The sequence below is a fragment of the Tiliqua scincoides genome, chromosome 14 (genome assembly GCF_035046505.1).
Source record: "Tiliqua scincoides isolate rTilSci1 chromosome 14, rTilSci1.hap2, whole genome shotgun sequence".
Lineage (NCBI taxonomy): Eukaryota > Metazoa > Chordata > Lepidosauria > Squamata > Scincidae > Tiliqua > Tiliqua scincoides.
In genome coordinates, this window is record NC_089834.1 from 12,609,696 (window position 1) to 12,625,249 (window position 15,554).

Here is a 15,554-nt window from a genome sequence, read left to right on the forward strand (position 1 = left end):
CAGTGCCCTGTGGGAGAGGAAGCGTGGAAGGAGACTGGTGCGATGCCGTCCACCCAGTCAGGCTCCCTGATACTCTGTAATCTGCTACACTTGGCTTAGCGCAGCAAAAAATAAACTCACTTATGAAAATCCAATCTGTTGGTTTTGGAAGGACGCGCTCGGCAGAGGCTCCCATCTTGTCATTTGTCTCAGGAAGCAAAGTGTCAGCCTGAGATACAGATGCAGCTTTATCTTAGGAAGTGCATAGTGTCCGTGCACCGCCATCCTCCCCCCTCTGAGAGACACTGCCGGAGCGTATGTGGTATCCAAGCACAGAAGCACATTGCTCTCTCACGACTCTTGAGAGTGGGGCGAAAGGGGCAACCAGTGACTGTTGAGAACCAGTGGATAAACCCCTGGTTAAATAAGCAGCTTCCGGGATGGGGAAGTTGAGTTAGATGGGCAAGGAACCAACTCCTAGAGATGTGGGGAGCTGTTTGCCCAGTTGATGCAGCCCAACACCTAAGGTTTATAAAAGTATGTGTAGCATGGAGAAAATGCATTCAGAAAAGTTTTGTTCCTCTCTCATGATGGGATCACTCAAGTGAAATGACTGGGAGTAGATTCAGGAGAGATACAGCATTTCTTCCCTTGTTGTATACTCGTCTTACGGAACTCACCGCCACAAGACACGGTGATAGCCACAGGCTTTGAAATGAGGCTATATACATTAAGATGTATCCACGGGGGAGGTCTAGCGATAGCTATTAGCCATGCAAATGAAATGGAACTGCCAAGCTCAGAGACAACGTACCTCTGGAAACCAACTGGAGGACCAGTTATGACACTGGAGCAGGTGGAACCTTCAGACTCACTCAGCTGGACCCCTCATGGTCTTTGCAGCACAGGAACGACCCAGCACAAAATCTGAAAGGGAAGGGCAATATTTATTGCACAACAACAAAAGGGAGAGAGACATTTGGCCCAGACAGCCTGGTCTCCTTGCTATTTATTTTCCAGCTCTACAATCTTTAACTGGAGTATGTACAGAAGTATCAGAGCCAAGAAGAGAAGGTAAGAGGTCAGGTTGGACAGGTCTACAGAACCCAAAATCCTGCCCCAAGAACTGCTCTTGGTTTATTGCCAGGGCTGCGTGAATGTCATCAAGAGGGATGGCAGAAAAAGCACTAAAGGGGGCAGTGGGTGCAGAATTTTCCTGAACACCCCGCATTGAAGAAGAAAGGTGCGCTCAGACTGCAAGAGACAAGCAAAACTGTCTGGTTAATTAGGGTTTAAATTTTAGAAGCCAGGGAGAGGGCTGAATAAAACTGTCATTGAGGGGTTTCAGAGCATGCCTCCCATGGCTACCAAAACTAGGATATGCAAAGTAGTTCTAAGTCACCAGAACGGGACCTTGGCCCTTGTAACAAAATCTCCCCCTCCCCAAAGCTGGGTGCATTGAGACAGCTGGCTGTTGACATCACCATCTTTTATCTGTTCTAAATAACTTTTCTTTTATAATCTACTATCATCCATCTGTTCTAAATTAAATTGATGTATGGCAACAGCCAAGTAAATATACATCTCCACTGACATTAACCCAGACCCTACTCTAACCTGCCTGCTTGAGCAGCAACCACAAGGCCCTAGGTAGCCTCTCTGCTGTCCCACCTAGTCCTAGAGTACCAGCTGGGCCCTGATTCAGAGTATGCATTCTCTCTGGCCTCCTCCTCCTCTCGAGTCACACTCAGGGATGGATGGGAGTTCTCATCATGTCTCCTCATCCAGACCTCTCCTCGGAATCACTGCTACATCTGCTTTTTGGGGCCGCAGCTTTGACTTTGGAGTGTCTGATGCTTGGGGAAAACTAGTCAGGGTGCATCAGTCCTCCCCCTGTCTGCCTGGGTGGCGCACCTGCCTAGGAAGGGGGGGTCTCAGAGAAGCTTCAGACCACACTCTCTTCTCTTACCATGTCCCCCCCCCCTTTTTTAAAACCAAGTAGCAGGAGGAGGAGGGATGGAGGTGTACAAGCAGAAGGATGGAGTGGTATGCACCTCCCCCCCTACACCAACTGGTCTCATAGATGCACCAGTCTAACACACACACACTCTTTTTATCCAATTATATTCTCCAAACCCTCCTACTCCAGAATTAAAATTAAAACTGGAGATGAGGGGAATCATTAAAACCCAGCCGTACCTTGCCGCTCACCCAGGCCAGCACGGCGCAGGCAGTTGCAATATCCTCAGGTCTCCCTCAATACCAAGGCAGGCGTTCCACACCTGCAGGCCAACCGCTCCACTGGGCTCGGGAAGATAATAACGGGAAAAATGAGCGGAGGCCGTGGGGCAGGGCTCCAAGGAAAGCCTTTGCCTGCCAAGCTATTACCCGTGCAAGACCCTCACCGCTTCCAAACGGGCTGGGTTGCCGCTTAAGCACCGTCCCCGTTTCCCAGAACAGCCCCACTTGCAGGCCTCCAACGTCCCCGTCCAGAAAACGTGAGCTTATCATTTCAACAGAGAGAAAGCTTTCAGAGCTGAAATATCAGCTGGCTATTAATACGCTTCGTAGCAGGGCGCCCGGGCCCAGCAGAGCCGCTAATGCGCCTGGCATGCCCAAAGCTGTCAGATGCTCTTAGGGGAAAGAGCGCAGAGAAGCGAAAAGAGCGTGGCTTTTCCTCCGACCTCTCCTGGCCTTTCGCGCTCTTTGACCTTTCCCGTGTCTTCATCCGAAATGTCACAAAGCGCCTCACCCTGTCGGATTAAATGTCATTAGAAGGTGCAGCGGGCAGCCAGGTGCATTCAGAGGGAGACCAGGGGCCTCTCACGGGTGATTTCGACAGAGAGGGTCTAAGCACGCCATGCACTGGGGGGGGGGGGGGGAAACAAGTTTCTAGCTCTCATTGTCCCAGGAGAATGTGCTGCTTATTTTCCCTTTGTCTCTCTTTTCACTTTTGAGAATGCCTTATGAAAACTGGCAGTGCTGCCCTCCTGCCGGCTTCGGCCTTCCCTCCCGCTGCAATTAAATCTGTGTGCGTGACGTGCAGCTTGCCTCTAGCGTGAATGCACCTAAATGCATTGGCATGCGCACTAAGGCGCCATGCAATGCCCAGACCGCCATTTTCCACGCCGATGCTACCGGGGGAATCTCTTTCGGCTGTCGGTACCGTACCACTACCGCAAGACAGATTTCTCAAGCGTAGCTGACTCTCATTCAAAGAACAAACCGCCTTGGCTCTGAAGTCAATGTGGGACAGATTACAGCAGAGCACATAAAGGGCAGTGTGCCTGCTACTCAGAGGTATCCTGCCCCAGAACATGGAGGTTCTATTTGGTGGCTGCAGTTAATAGCTACGGAGCATTCACTCCACCCGCCCCCCCCCCCCCAAAGATCCTCTTCTGCAGCCATCTGAACTAGGCCTTCGCCACATCAATTTACTCCAGGTACATAAGAACATAAGAACAGCCCCACTGGATCAGGCCATAGGCCCATCTAGTCCAGCTTCCTGTATCTCACAGCGGCCCACCAAATGCCCCAGGGAGCACACCAGATAACAAGAGACCTCATCCTGGTGCCCTCCCCTGCATCTGGCATTCTGACGTAGCCCATTTCTAAAATCAGGAGGTTGCGCATACACATCATGGCTTGTACCCCGTAAGGGATTTTTCCTCCAGAAACTTGTCCAATCCCCTTTTAAAGGCGTCTAGGCTAGACGCCATCACCACATCCTGTGGCAAGGAGTTCCACAGACCAACCACACGCTGAGTAAAGAAATATTTTCTTTTGTCTGTTCTAATCCGCCCAACACTCAATTTGAGTGGATGTCCCCTGGTTCTGGTGTGATGTGAGAGTGTAAAGAGCATCTCCCTATCCACTCTGTCTATCCCCTGCATAATTTTGTATGTCTCAATCATGTCCCCCCTCAGGCGTCTCTTTTCTAGGCCGAAGAGGCCCAAACGCCGTAGCCTTTCCTCATAAGGAAGGTGCCCCAGCCCCGTAATCATCTTAGTTGCCCTCTTTTGCACCTTTTCCATTTCCACTATGTCTTTTTTGAGATGCGTGGAGTGCAGCAGTTCCCCTTCCGTTAGCCTGCGAAGCTCCAGCTCTCGAACGGGCACCTGTGCCAGGGGAAGGGCTTCTTTGGCCGTGACGGTGCCCCTCCCTGGTGTGCGGCAGACCCAGGCGTGGGAAGGCCTCTCTTTTTTTCAGGGGCATTATCCGTGCTCAGCCAAGTGCAAACGTTTAAGTGGAATCGACTGTGTACTCAGGCGATTTCAAACACAAGTAATCTTCATCGGCCCGACAGGAAGTGAAATATGCTACCACTGGCCACAGTAAATTACCCACGCTGGCTGCAGCGTATAAAACATCTCTGTGGCCGGCCAGCACACTCACTCACCCGTGCTGTCTACCTCCTGCGATAAATCACACTGCAAATGGCTGCCGGTCAGCTGGGGAGGCAGCGCTGCGGGCCCAGGAGTCACATCCGAAGCCGCCAGAGATCCTGGTGCGACTTTCTGGTTAATTTACTACCTGGAGCAAGTACTCAGCCCTCTTGATGGGCCCTTAGGAGAGGCGTAAATCAGGACTTGGGCAGAGTCTCCAGAATGTCCAAAAAGGACGAGGCTGCAGGCCCAGGTGGCTTTGGAGGGCAGACACCCCGTCCTCTGACCTTCCACTGGCGAAAATAGGGACACACTCGGGATTCCACAGGGCTGGTGCCCCAAAATCCTGAAATGGCCTCCCCTACTGAGTCAGGCCCCTGGTTGATCTCTATGGACCAGCAGCACCTCTCCAAGGTGTCGGCGGAGAGGGGGTCTTTGCCAGCCTTGCCTGAAGACTGTGCCAAGGATTGGACATGGAGCCTTCTGAGGGCACGCCGAAGCTCCACTGCGCCTGCAGCACTGAAAGCTGCATCCTGCAAAGACCTGTGTGCCAGGGATTCAAAAGAGCCTTTCCACCTCGCTTCCCTGCCAAAAAAATCCTGCCATCTGGGCTTGTGAAGGAGGGCAAAATGGATGCAGGGCCTAGCAGTTCACAGAAGCCCTTTCTCTCTCGCCCACTGCTTCACTCTTCTCATTGGCCCAGTTGGGGTCAGACGGGGAAATTGGGGGTCTTCCCGCAGCAGCCACCAAGGCCAGGAAGTTCAGACAGAAGGAGGTTGCCTTGGGGAAGCCTCTCTCCCTAATTAAAAGACAGCCTCCCCAGTGGGGTGAGCGGGTTGTCCCTTCTTCAGAAAACAGAGGCTAATGAAACTTGATGGTCGGAAAGGGTGGGAAACTGCTCCCTCCTGAATCCATCAACTTATTTTTAAGTTGGTGAATGGAAAAGCATGTATGCACTGCTGAAACAGAGACGCCTGCGTTGGCTCGGTCATGTCGTGAGAATGGATGATGGCCGGATCCCAAAGGATCTCCTCTATGGAGAACTCGTGCAAGGAAAGCGCCCTACAGGTAGACCACAGCTGCAATACAAGGACATCTACAAGAGGGATCTGAAGGCCTTAGGAGTGGACCTCAACAAGTGGGAAACCCTGGCCTCTGAGCGGCCCACTTGGAGGCAGGCTGTGCAGCATGGCCTTTCCCAGTTTGAAGAGACACTTGGCCAACAGTCTGAGGCTAAGAGGCAAAGAAGGAAGGCCCATACCCAGGGAGACAGACCAGGGACAGACTGCACTTGCTCCCGCTGTGGAAGGGATTGTCATTCCCGAATTGGCCTTTTCAGCCACACTAGACACTGAACCACCCAGGCAACTCACACAGCTAGGTTGGGTGCACAGAGTCCATCTGTCCGTCCATCCCCATCTGAAGAATGAGAACTTGGCTTCTCAGTGATGATAGGATTACTTTCCCAAAACCAGGCTTATCAAACCAGGCTCACCCTAAGTGGATGGGAGGAGGGGGCTGTTGCCACCCTCAAGTGGGCAGGTGGGTAAGAAAGCGGTAGGGGGAGGTGGTGAATTGAAATCTGAGCTGGAGGAGACTTTTCAAGGTGATGATGCTGACCTCCGATGTGGGGTGAGTGTTACAAGCAATTTAAATTCACATTTCCACACTGCAGAATATGAAAATTGGGTGACACAGCTAATTCCAGGCCCAGCAGAGCGAAAGGACGACAACCACTCGGATCTTGCTCCAAGGATAGTGGGTGCAGACCTGTGGTGTGTACATGCCTTCAGATTTGGGGTGTACACCCCTCCTCTGCTTCCAGAGGCAGGGGCTGTGATAACGCTAACCTTCCCTGTTTCACCTTGTGAGGCACTGAGATTCATATCAAAACCAATTCCTTCTGTTTGATGGGATGAGAAATGTCAGAGAGACAGATCTGAAAATCCAGAGGAAAGCCACCCCGTTAATCCCAATTTTGGCAGGGAGAGGAGAGCCTCTCTCTGCCAGGAAGGTGGGGAGGGATAACATAAATAAATACAATTCCACCAACTTTCCCCAATCATTGTGTTGGATTTGGGGAGATGTTATTCCTAGTGACAGACAAGGGCAATTATCTGCTATCCGCCAGCAGTTTTAGCCTAATTTCATTACTGCTGTGCAATTCTTCCTCGGTCGCTAGTCTATCAATGTCTCCCAGAAAGGATTAGCCTGCACTTTCTTCATCTTCAAATGAATTTTAGCTGTCACTCCCTTGATGAATTGAACAGCGAGTGCTGCTAACCTAGGCGGGGAGCGTGTCTGTGCGGCTGGCGGGGGAACCCAGGCAAAACCCGATTAAAATATACCACAAGTGTCATGGCCGTGGAGGAGGGGAGGGTGAAGGAGGTCTGTCCTTGGTCATGGATCTGCTCAACCGAAGTGCTTGGAGACAGGCACCCTTGCTGAAGAAAGACACCAAGTGAGGTGCAGCTGAGAGGGAGAAAGGAATGGGCCTTCCCCATGGGGATGCCCAGAATGTGGAACTCCCTGCCCCCAAAGTTTCATCTTGTCCCCTCTTTCACTGCCACGTACAGATTTTGTGGTCTTGTTTGTTAGATGCTTTTTAAAGGGCCGTTTCATATGTTCCAGCTGACCCCACAAACCAAGGATTTTCCTTATTTTCTGGTCCACGGGATGGGTGGTGGTGGTGTACCTCGGTAATATTTTGCCAGCATAAGTTGCTAAAGATTTGCCATTTGCCATTAGGCTTTTCTCCCAGGGGGTCCTCCAGAAGTTAAATCTCAGAGGGGACACGTTTTGCCCAGTGGTGTAACTAAAGGGGGTGCAAAGCACCAAGTCTTGCAGGGAGCCTCTCCCCCTCCCTTCAGAGCCATTCCAGGCTGGAGAAGCAAAAAGCAGAGTGTATGCCTCTGTTTTGCTCCCCCCCATGTTCTGACAAGTGCAAAGAAAATGTTAACCTTTACATGTGCAATGTGTTAACCTTTACATGTGCAATGCAAGGTTGCAACGGCGATGTGGATAACAGAAACCTCCACTCAAACCATTTTTATGAGAGACAATCTGGGAGTGGCGCATGTCTCCATTTTGCTCCCACTGCCTGGAATGGCTCCATAGGGGAGGAGCCCCTTGTACGCTGCCGTGAGGCTCCCTGTGTTTGTACCCCCTCTTGCTACGCCACCAAAGGAGATGGGTCCCAAGGGAGAGGCGGGCCATTTTGAAAGCTCAGTCTTTCTGAGGATGAATGTGTCCAGTAGGGTCAGATACTGCACACATCAGCATTCGTGTTTCAGCCTGCAAATCCAACCCCGCTATCCAGTTTCAAGATCCGGCTGACCTGGTGGAACAGATACTTTTAAGCTCCACTTGATATCTACCTTAAAAACAGCCATTTCCTCTCCTTCCTTAATTCCTCCCTGCTGAATGTGCCGCCATCTGAAGCTCCTTCCTTTCTCCAAACCCGACCTGTCAGCACAGCCGAGTCCTCGTACCTCTTCCCAAACGAGCCCTGCGCTCCTTTAGGGAACCAAATAGCAAATTATTTTTAAAGAATTAAAGAAATTTCATCATATTCATAATTCATATTTTATTTCAAGACATCTGCCGCTGATTACATTACATTTAACTAAAATTAGATGAAGCTAGGAATGTAATTAAACCCCTGCCAAAATTTCTGGCCCACCAATACCAGCCGAGCACAGCGGGGGACGTTCGGAGCCTAATATGCAATTAGGAGCTATTTTCTAGCTGTTTTTAAAGTCTGAAAATTAGCTGCCTTTATTAATCACACAGACAAATATAAAGCCAAGCCAACGCTCGCTGAAATTTCTAAAAAGGATTTTTTTTTAATTATACACCACATTGCACCGAGACTCATTTTGAATGTTGATTTGTTGTGCACTGACATTTTGACAACTAGTTCTCAATTTGTCTGTCGCAGTTAGGCAACAACAAAGCCGACAGTAATACTTAACTTTCAAAACCTTCAGTGTGCCATGAGAGAGGGGAAAAATTGCTCTTCTTAAATCCGTCAACGAGTAAGCTACAGGCAGCCAGCGGCCTGATTTCTCCTGCTGCGTGGGGCACATTCACGGCCCGGCTGCGTTCAGACAGGCTGGAGGATCAAGAGCAAGCAATGGCTGCAAGCCTCAGGTTCGAATGCTCCCTCCTCCCTGCCGTTCATAAATGCCTGGAAGAGACTAGAAGCTTCTGCGTCTGGCTAGCGTCAAACTATAGGTTTGCCATTGCATCTGAACCTGGCAAATTGGAAGCGTCTGCTTCTGGCTGGCTGGAAGACATGATCTCCCCCCTTTCCACGCGCATGAAGGGACAAAGTGCTTATTCCCAGCCCATGGTTTGTGAATGAGCGACAGGGAGTGTCCATCACCTCCACGTCCTGTATGTGAAGTTTCCAGAAGGTCTTTGGTCTGATCAAGCATAGTTCATGCATTCTTAGCACTATCTAGTCTCCAACATCGCTACACTTGAATGACTTTCACACAGGGCCAGCGTCAGACATTCATTTCTCCATATGAATCTGAGGCGGTACAGTTAGTGCATGTAAACCTACCAGGTAGAAGGCGGTTCATCCTGCCGTTCTCAGATACGACGACAGGCAAAACCAGTTCCAGCATGGTTAAATTCTTCCATGGAGAGGAGAAATAGAGTGCAGTCCGGATGTTATCACATGACGTGCAATAGGGCTGTGCAACTATGCAATAAAATATACAAAATATTGTCATATGTGACAATCTACGTACAGTGGCATAGCTAGAGGGGGTGCAAAGCACTAAGTTTTGCAGGGAGCCTCACCACAGTGTGCAAGGGGCCCCTCTCTCTCCCCTTCAGAGCCATTCCAGGCGAGGATTGCAAAACGGAGGTGTACACGGAATGGTTCTGAAGGTGAGAGGGACTGGGCCTCTTGCACGCTGCAGTGAGGATCCCCTCTAGCTACCCTGCTGTCTACATGCAAGGTTTCAGTTTGGGAATTCTGACACATCTGCAGCAGCTGTTAGGTTTAAATCGTTCCATGCGCTCCGTGTCATGTACAAAGGAATTCACTGGCACCTACATGCACAACATCAGGGTCACGTACTCCTGGGTCACAAATCCCAACATGCCCAAGTTACAGGCACATGAACCAATGAAGGAAGTTGGTACATGATTTGGAGTGCGTGAAATTTTACATGGATGAGGTTTAAAATACTCACGTTCCTGATCTCTTTTTTCAGGTTACAGCAGGAACTTCAAAATGTGGAACAGGGCTGGGGAAGGGATATGAACCATCTGCAGGGAGGGAAAAGTTATTTACAGGGTTATAACGGCATCACCTGGCAGGACAAAGTTCCAAACAACACAGTCCTGGAACGTGCTGGAATCCCTAGCATGTATGCACTGCTGCAACAGAGACGCCTGCGTTGGCTCGGTCATGTCGTGAGAATGGATGATGGCCGGATCCCAAAGGATCTCCTCTATGGAGAACTCGTGCAAGGAAAGCGCCCTACAGGTAGACCACAGCTGCGATACAAGGACATCTGCAAGAGGGATCTGAAGGCCTTAGGGATGGACCTCAACAGGTGGGAAACCCTGGCCTCTGAGCGGCCCGCTTGGAGGCAGGCTGTGCAGCATGGCCTTTCCCAGTTTGAAGAAACACTTGGTCAACAGTCTGAGGCTAAGAGGCAAAGAAGGAAGGCCCATAGCCAGGGAGACAGACCAGGGACAGACTGCACTTGCTGCCAGTGTGGAAGGGATTGTCACTCCCGAATTGGCCTTTTCAGCCACACTGAAGGTTGCCAACAACAACAAACACAACAACAACAACAACAACAACAACAACTTTATTTTTACCCCGCCTTTCTCCCCAAAGGGACTCAAGGTGGCTTACAACAGGTCAAAACAGATTAAAAACATAATTTAAAAACAGATAAAAGCATATTAACACATATCATAAAAACAGTAGTCAGATAAAAAGTAGTAAAAAGGTAAAAAGAGCATAGAGCAGCAAGTCATAAAAGAATCAGACCTGTAAAAAATTAAAAGATGTTGAAAAGATGTTAAAAAGGCCGAGAACTCAGAAGGCTTGTTTAAACAGAAAGGTCTTCAGGCCTCGCCGAAAAGTCTCAAGAGAGGGAGCCATTCTTAAGTCAAGGGGGAGTTCCATAGCGTTGGTGCCACTACTGAGAAGGCCCTATTTCTAGGGTTATAACAGGGTTATGAAACTGCTTTTTTAAAATATGTTTTATTTCTAAATTATTTATGTTTTATTTCTATGGTTGTAAAACATAATGGAAAAACAATGAAACCCAATACCATAAATGTACCTCTGACATCAAAACACACAGCATCAAGCAACTGAATAAGATTAATTTAGGAGTATACTCTTAAATATCACAAGGGAAGCAATAGGAAGAGTTGGGGGGAAGCTATCAGCCATAGACTGGGCACCCCAATTTTCAGGTGTAGAGAGTGAGCTTCCTGCTTGCACTCAGGGAGAATTTTTAGATCTATAGTGCAATCTGATGCACGTCTACTCAGAAATAAGTCCCAACGTGTCTTATTCCCAGGCAAGTGTTTGCAGGATTGCAGCCCCAGTCTCCTGACAGCCAGCATGGCTCCAGCCCGCCTCACCACCTGCCCCCCACTCCTTTCCCTCCCTTCCTGGTGAATAAATCTTTGTTCTAACTCTCCCAACACTCAATTTTAGTGGGCACCCCCACTAAAATCTAGCTACACGTTAAAGCCAAACAGCCCTTGATAAGAGCCTCTGCACTCAAAATGGGGCACGTTGAAGAACATCTTCTGAGGCCAAGAAGACAGCCTGGCTAGCCCTGGGCCAATTTGGAGAGCTCCTTCCAACAAAATGGCACTTCCGCCTTTCACCCTCCCCCCCCGCCTCTCCACTAGGGCTGCAAAGGCTGTTATTCTCCCTCCCACCCTCCAAGACTTGGGGGTCATGCGCATGCATCTCAGAGGAGTCGAGGCATGCAGGGTCTCCCTTCCTGCACCCGCCACCCCACAACCACCCTGCAAATGGCTCACCCCCCATCTAGCTGCCGCCTTTTATCTCTGCGCTCTGACATTTTCCATCACTGACCCTTTTTCTCTCTTCTCTTATCTCAAATAATGTCACTGCCTCTTTAGAATCTATTCATCAGAGCAGAAAGAAGCCACTGCTGACATTGATTATATTAAAAGGGGAGGGGGAATGCCATCTGTGCCTCACAGGGAGGAAGCAGTGCCCTCCCAGCCGCTGCCTCCCTATCTTGACTCCCCATCTCTCCCTGCACCTGCCATTTCCATAGGGAAGCAGGAGGGGCATTTGGTCTGAAGTTCTTATCAAGGTTAAGAGCACAGAAACTGCCTCGGTTGGCGCAGGGCTCAGTTTGCCTCTCCTGCTTCTGGGTGGCATTGCTCTGCCCTCTCTTTGTCAGGCATACAGGAGAGGTTTGGGGTGGCAAAAGTCACACCATCTTGTTTGTTCAAAGTGCAGACCCAAGCAGGACACAGGGTAACGTGGGTGTGGGGAGCGCGCATGGATGCTTGGAAACCAACGTGTTTTGGTGCCAAGACAGGCACAGTGCCTGTGGAAAAGCTGGCCAGGTCAGGTTTCCACTGGGAAGACCTAAAATGGCAGCCGACAGCCCTATTGCTACTGCCAGACTCTTGGCCAACCAGCTCTGAGCAGATGCATTCAAGCAGCCCATTGAAAAAAAAAACCCTAAATTACAGGCGTGGCCTACTGGCTCTGACTACTGCAGCTCAGGTCTCCTTCGTGCGTTCCACTGTCCAGTGGAACACTGAACACAAAAACACTCCTTTTTGTTTAAGGGTGCGTCCAAAAACATAATGTATGAATGAGCCGAAGACACATTTAGAAGCATGTAAAATATAAAGCATGTGAACTGGAGGGCTGGGATCAGCCGCAGAACTGCTGAGCACAAGCATGGCTGCAAACCCAGGTTAACTGCAGCTTGTGAGGTTAGGACTCACACAAGCTTTCTCAGCCACTAAGCTCATCAGTAGCGGTCCCTGGGCCCCCATGTGTCCCCACTTTCAGAGTTTAGATCAGTGTTTCCCAAGCTATGGGTCACGAGCCGATTATTGGTGGGTTGCCAAAGAGTAATGGAAAGGGCAGATAACTAATTGCCTCAAGCCCTGAGGCTATTCAGAACTCAGATACTGTCGCTGCTAATTATCCTGCAAAGAGCTCAGCTCCTGCAGTTTGCAAGCAGGTGTAAATACATGGAGATGACTGTTTGAGGCTCTATTTTGTGGTTATTATTATAAATAGATCAAATATTATTTCTTTCTATTTCTCCTAGGTCTGGTAAACGTAGGTTGGTCCCGTTGGGTGGGTCCCAAGAGAGTGTTGTTTTAAAGAGTGGGTCCCAGTACTAAAAAGTTTGGGAACCTGACTGGACACCTCAGTTGTGGAATATCCTCTCAGTTGCCTGACACTCACACTGTCAGCGCCTGGTTAAAACTATTGTATCTGTCTGAGCTTCTCACAAGGTTGATGTTACACCTGCTCTTGGAGATTGTGCAGCTGTGCTGTTTGATGCCATGCATGGCATTTTACCAGTTTTGACTGCACTCAAAATTATGTCTTCATTGTGAGCCACCGTGATTTTTTTTTTCTTTCCAAATTAAGAGCCAGGTTATTAAATGTTTTAAATAAATAAAACTTCAAGGACCTCTGCTCATGAACCTAATTCTAATCTGTTATACAATCACATTGTGACGAAAGCAACTTTGCAAGCAACTAGCCCAGAAAATATTCAAGCAGCCCTTTGCCCCCATATGCCTGTATTAGTTGCGTGTGGTCTGAAAGAATCTCCTCTGGGTGACTAAAGCAGAGGCTGGGCTTCCCTGCTCGGTCACCTGGAGGATATTTTGACTACAACCAACTGAGCTGCTTCTCAGCCAAAATAGAACAGTAGCCAGAACTTTGCCCCTGGGGTGACCCAAAGTCAAATCCTTGCCGGCCACAAAGCTTCTTAAAATATAATTAATGAAGTACTGCATGGGGAATGGGTGGAATCACTCCATGCAGAGTTCCAGTAGTGGTTGACTTTTGCAACACCACTCCAAGGCCTTGCTGCTTTCCTCAAAAGCCCTCCCCGCTGCAAATGGCACCAGTCCACTAGAGCTGGCCACTCCCCAGCACTGCCTAAAAGGAATATTTTTATGACAGCTGCCGACACAAGACTGAAGCACATCTTTTGTTGGACTACAGCAATTAGTATCACTCTTGAGTACAGCCCTCCCCCCAAAGCACAAAAAACTGGGGTTACTTGCTAGAAACAAAGCCCTGTTTCCAGAGAGAGCTCCGGTTCTCCCATCTTCAGCTAGCATTAGCTCACGGCTGGCCTTAACAGTGCAGGGCCCCACTGGAAAGAGTTTTTGAGGCCCCAGGTTCACAGCCAAGGTCTGTAGACTCTTAAGAGATTATAAATAACATTCAATAAACGTTAGATCGCGAGGGTAGAACAGACGGCAATCGAAACAGGCACTGAAAACGTAAGCAAGTCAATGGACCAAATGAATCGAAGCATGTTTTAATATAAAATTGCATACAAGACTAGAGTACGTGACCCTAGCATGGGGACCCCTTAGGCACAGGGTCCAATTGGCCAACCCTACATTAGTTATTCTACGTCTAGTCCTCAGAAGGGCAACGTTCTCTGAAGACTACTCCAGCTTCTCCAGGTGACCTCTGGCCGGCCCAAGGTCCAACAGAGGTTGGGACCTTTGTTCTCCTCTCTCCCTCCCACCCCTCTCTCCTCCACTGCCCGCCCACCGCCTTCCTGTGCCGCTCTGGTCATTAAGAGGCAACCCACAAGATCGTTCGTCTTTGCTCAGCGACACTCATAATGTGAAAAATGAAGCTTAAGACAAATTAGCCAAATTACCAGCCCAATCCTTCAGCGGCAAGCAGCAGCTCCATTACCCACATCTATAAAAAAACAAGGCGCAAAAGCCAAGAAATGAGAGGTGGGGGGAGGGCTGTGCAGGCATCTGTCTGAGAGAGGAAGGGAGCTGGGCGAGGTGTCAGAAACCGGACCAGAGGTGGTGTCATTGCTTGGAAACAGATGAGCACCTCAGCCTCTCACGCCCCCCAGGTGCCAGCATGATCGTCAATGGTGTTTTCTCATGGGGGATACACCTCCGTTTTGCTCCCACCGCCTGGAATGGCTCCAAAGGGAGGGGAGGGGCCGCTTGCATGCCACAGTGAGACTCCCTGCAAAACTTAGTGCTTTGCCCCCCCTCTGGCTACGCCACTGCTCTCAGCCACTACAGATTTCAGAGGCCTCCTCCTGGAAAGCGGATCTCTGCTGCCCCCTGGTGTCCAGCAAGGGGTTCAAGGCGACTGGACAATTCCAAGACCAGCAAAAAGCCACCACCAGTCAAGACCCAGGTTCTGCACCAGCCACCCAAAGTGAACTTTCCCCAGCGCGCTGCAGATTTGCTCACAGGGCGCAGCTCAGTGTAGAAGACACTGGCTCCCTGACAAGTGGACATTCGGCCTGTGCTTGAATCCCTGCAATGAGAGCCCACAATTGCAGGCAGTCCTGGTCCCAGACAACTCTTCCAATGGAGAAGTTCTTCCTCATCTCCACTGTGCTACGGTTTCAAGCAAGTGGTTCTCATCCTTTCCCACTGGGGCCATACATCCTCTTCCTCTTCTTCGGTGTGACAGCCCTTCGGATACTTGATGAAGGCTATCTAATCTCTCCTTCCCCTCCTGTTTTCCTGGCTAGACATTGGTCAACAAAAACCAGGAGGAAGGGCAATGGTAAAGATCAGGGGGATGTGTCCAGTAGAGGGAGGGGACTCTGTGTCTGCAGGTTGACCCAAGCCAGAAACACCTAGTAATCACCACACTCACTCTCTTCCTGCTCCCCTCACTCTCCTGTTTGGACAGACAGGTGACTGGGGTGAAGCTCTTTCCAAACTCCCAAGAACGTCCACAGTTTCTGCAGTGCGAGTTTGTTGATGTTGGGTGACGCTTCTGCTCTGCCTGAAACTCTTTGCCACGCTCCGGGCGTTTATGTGGTTTCTCCCCTGTGTGAGTCCTTTGATGTTGGGTGAGGTGTTCACTCAAACAGAGGTTTCTTTCTCAGGCTGGGTGAAACCAACCAAGATCTCCCTGGACATTGAGAGACCCACTCATCTCCATTCACTGGTATG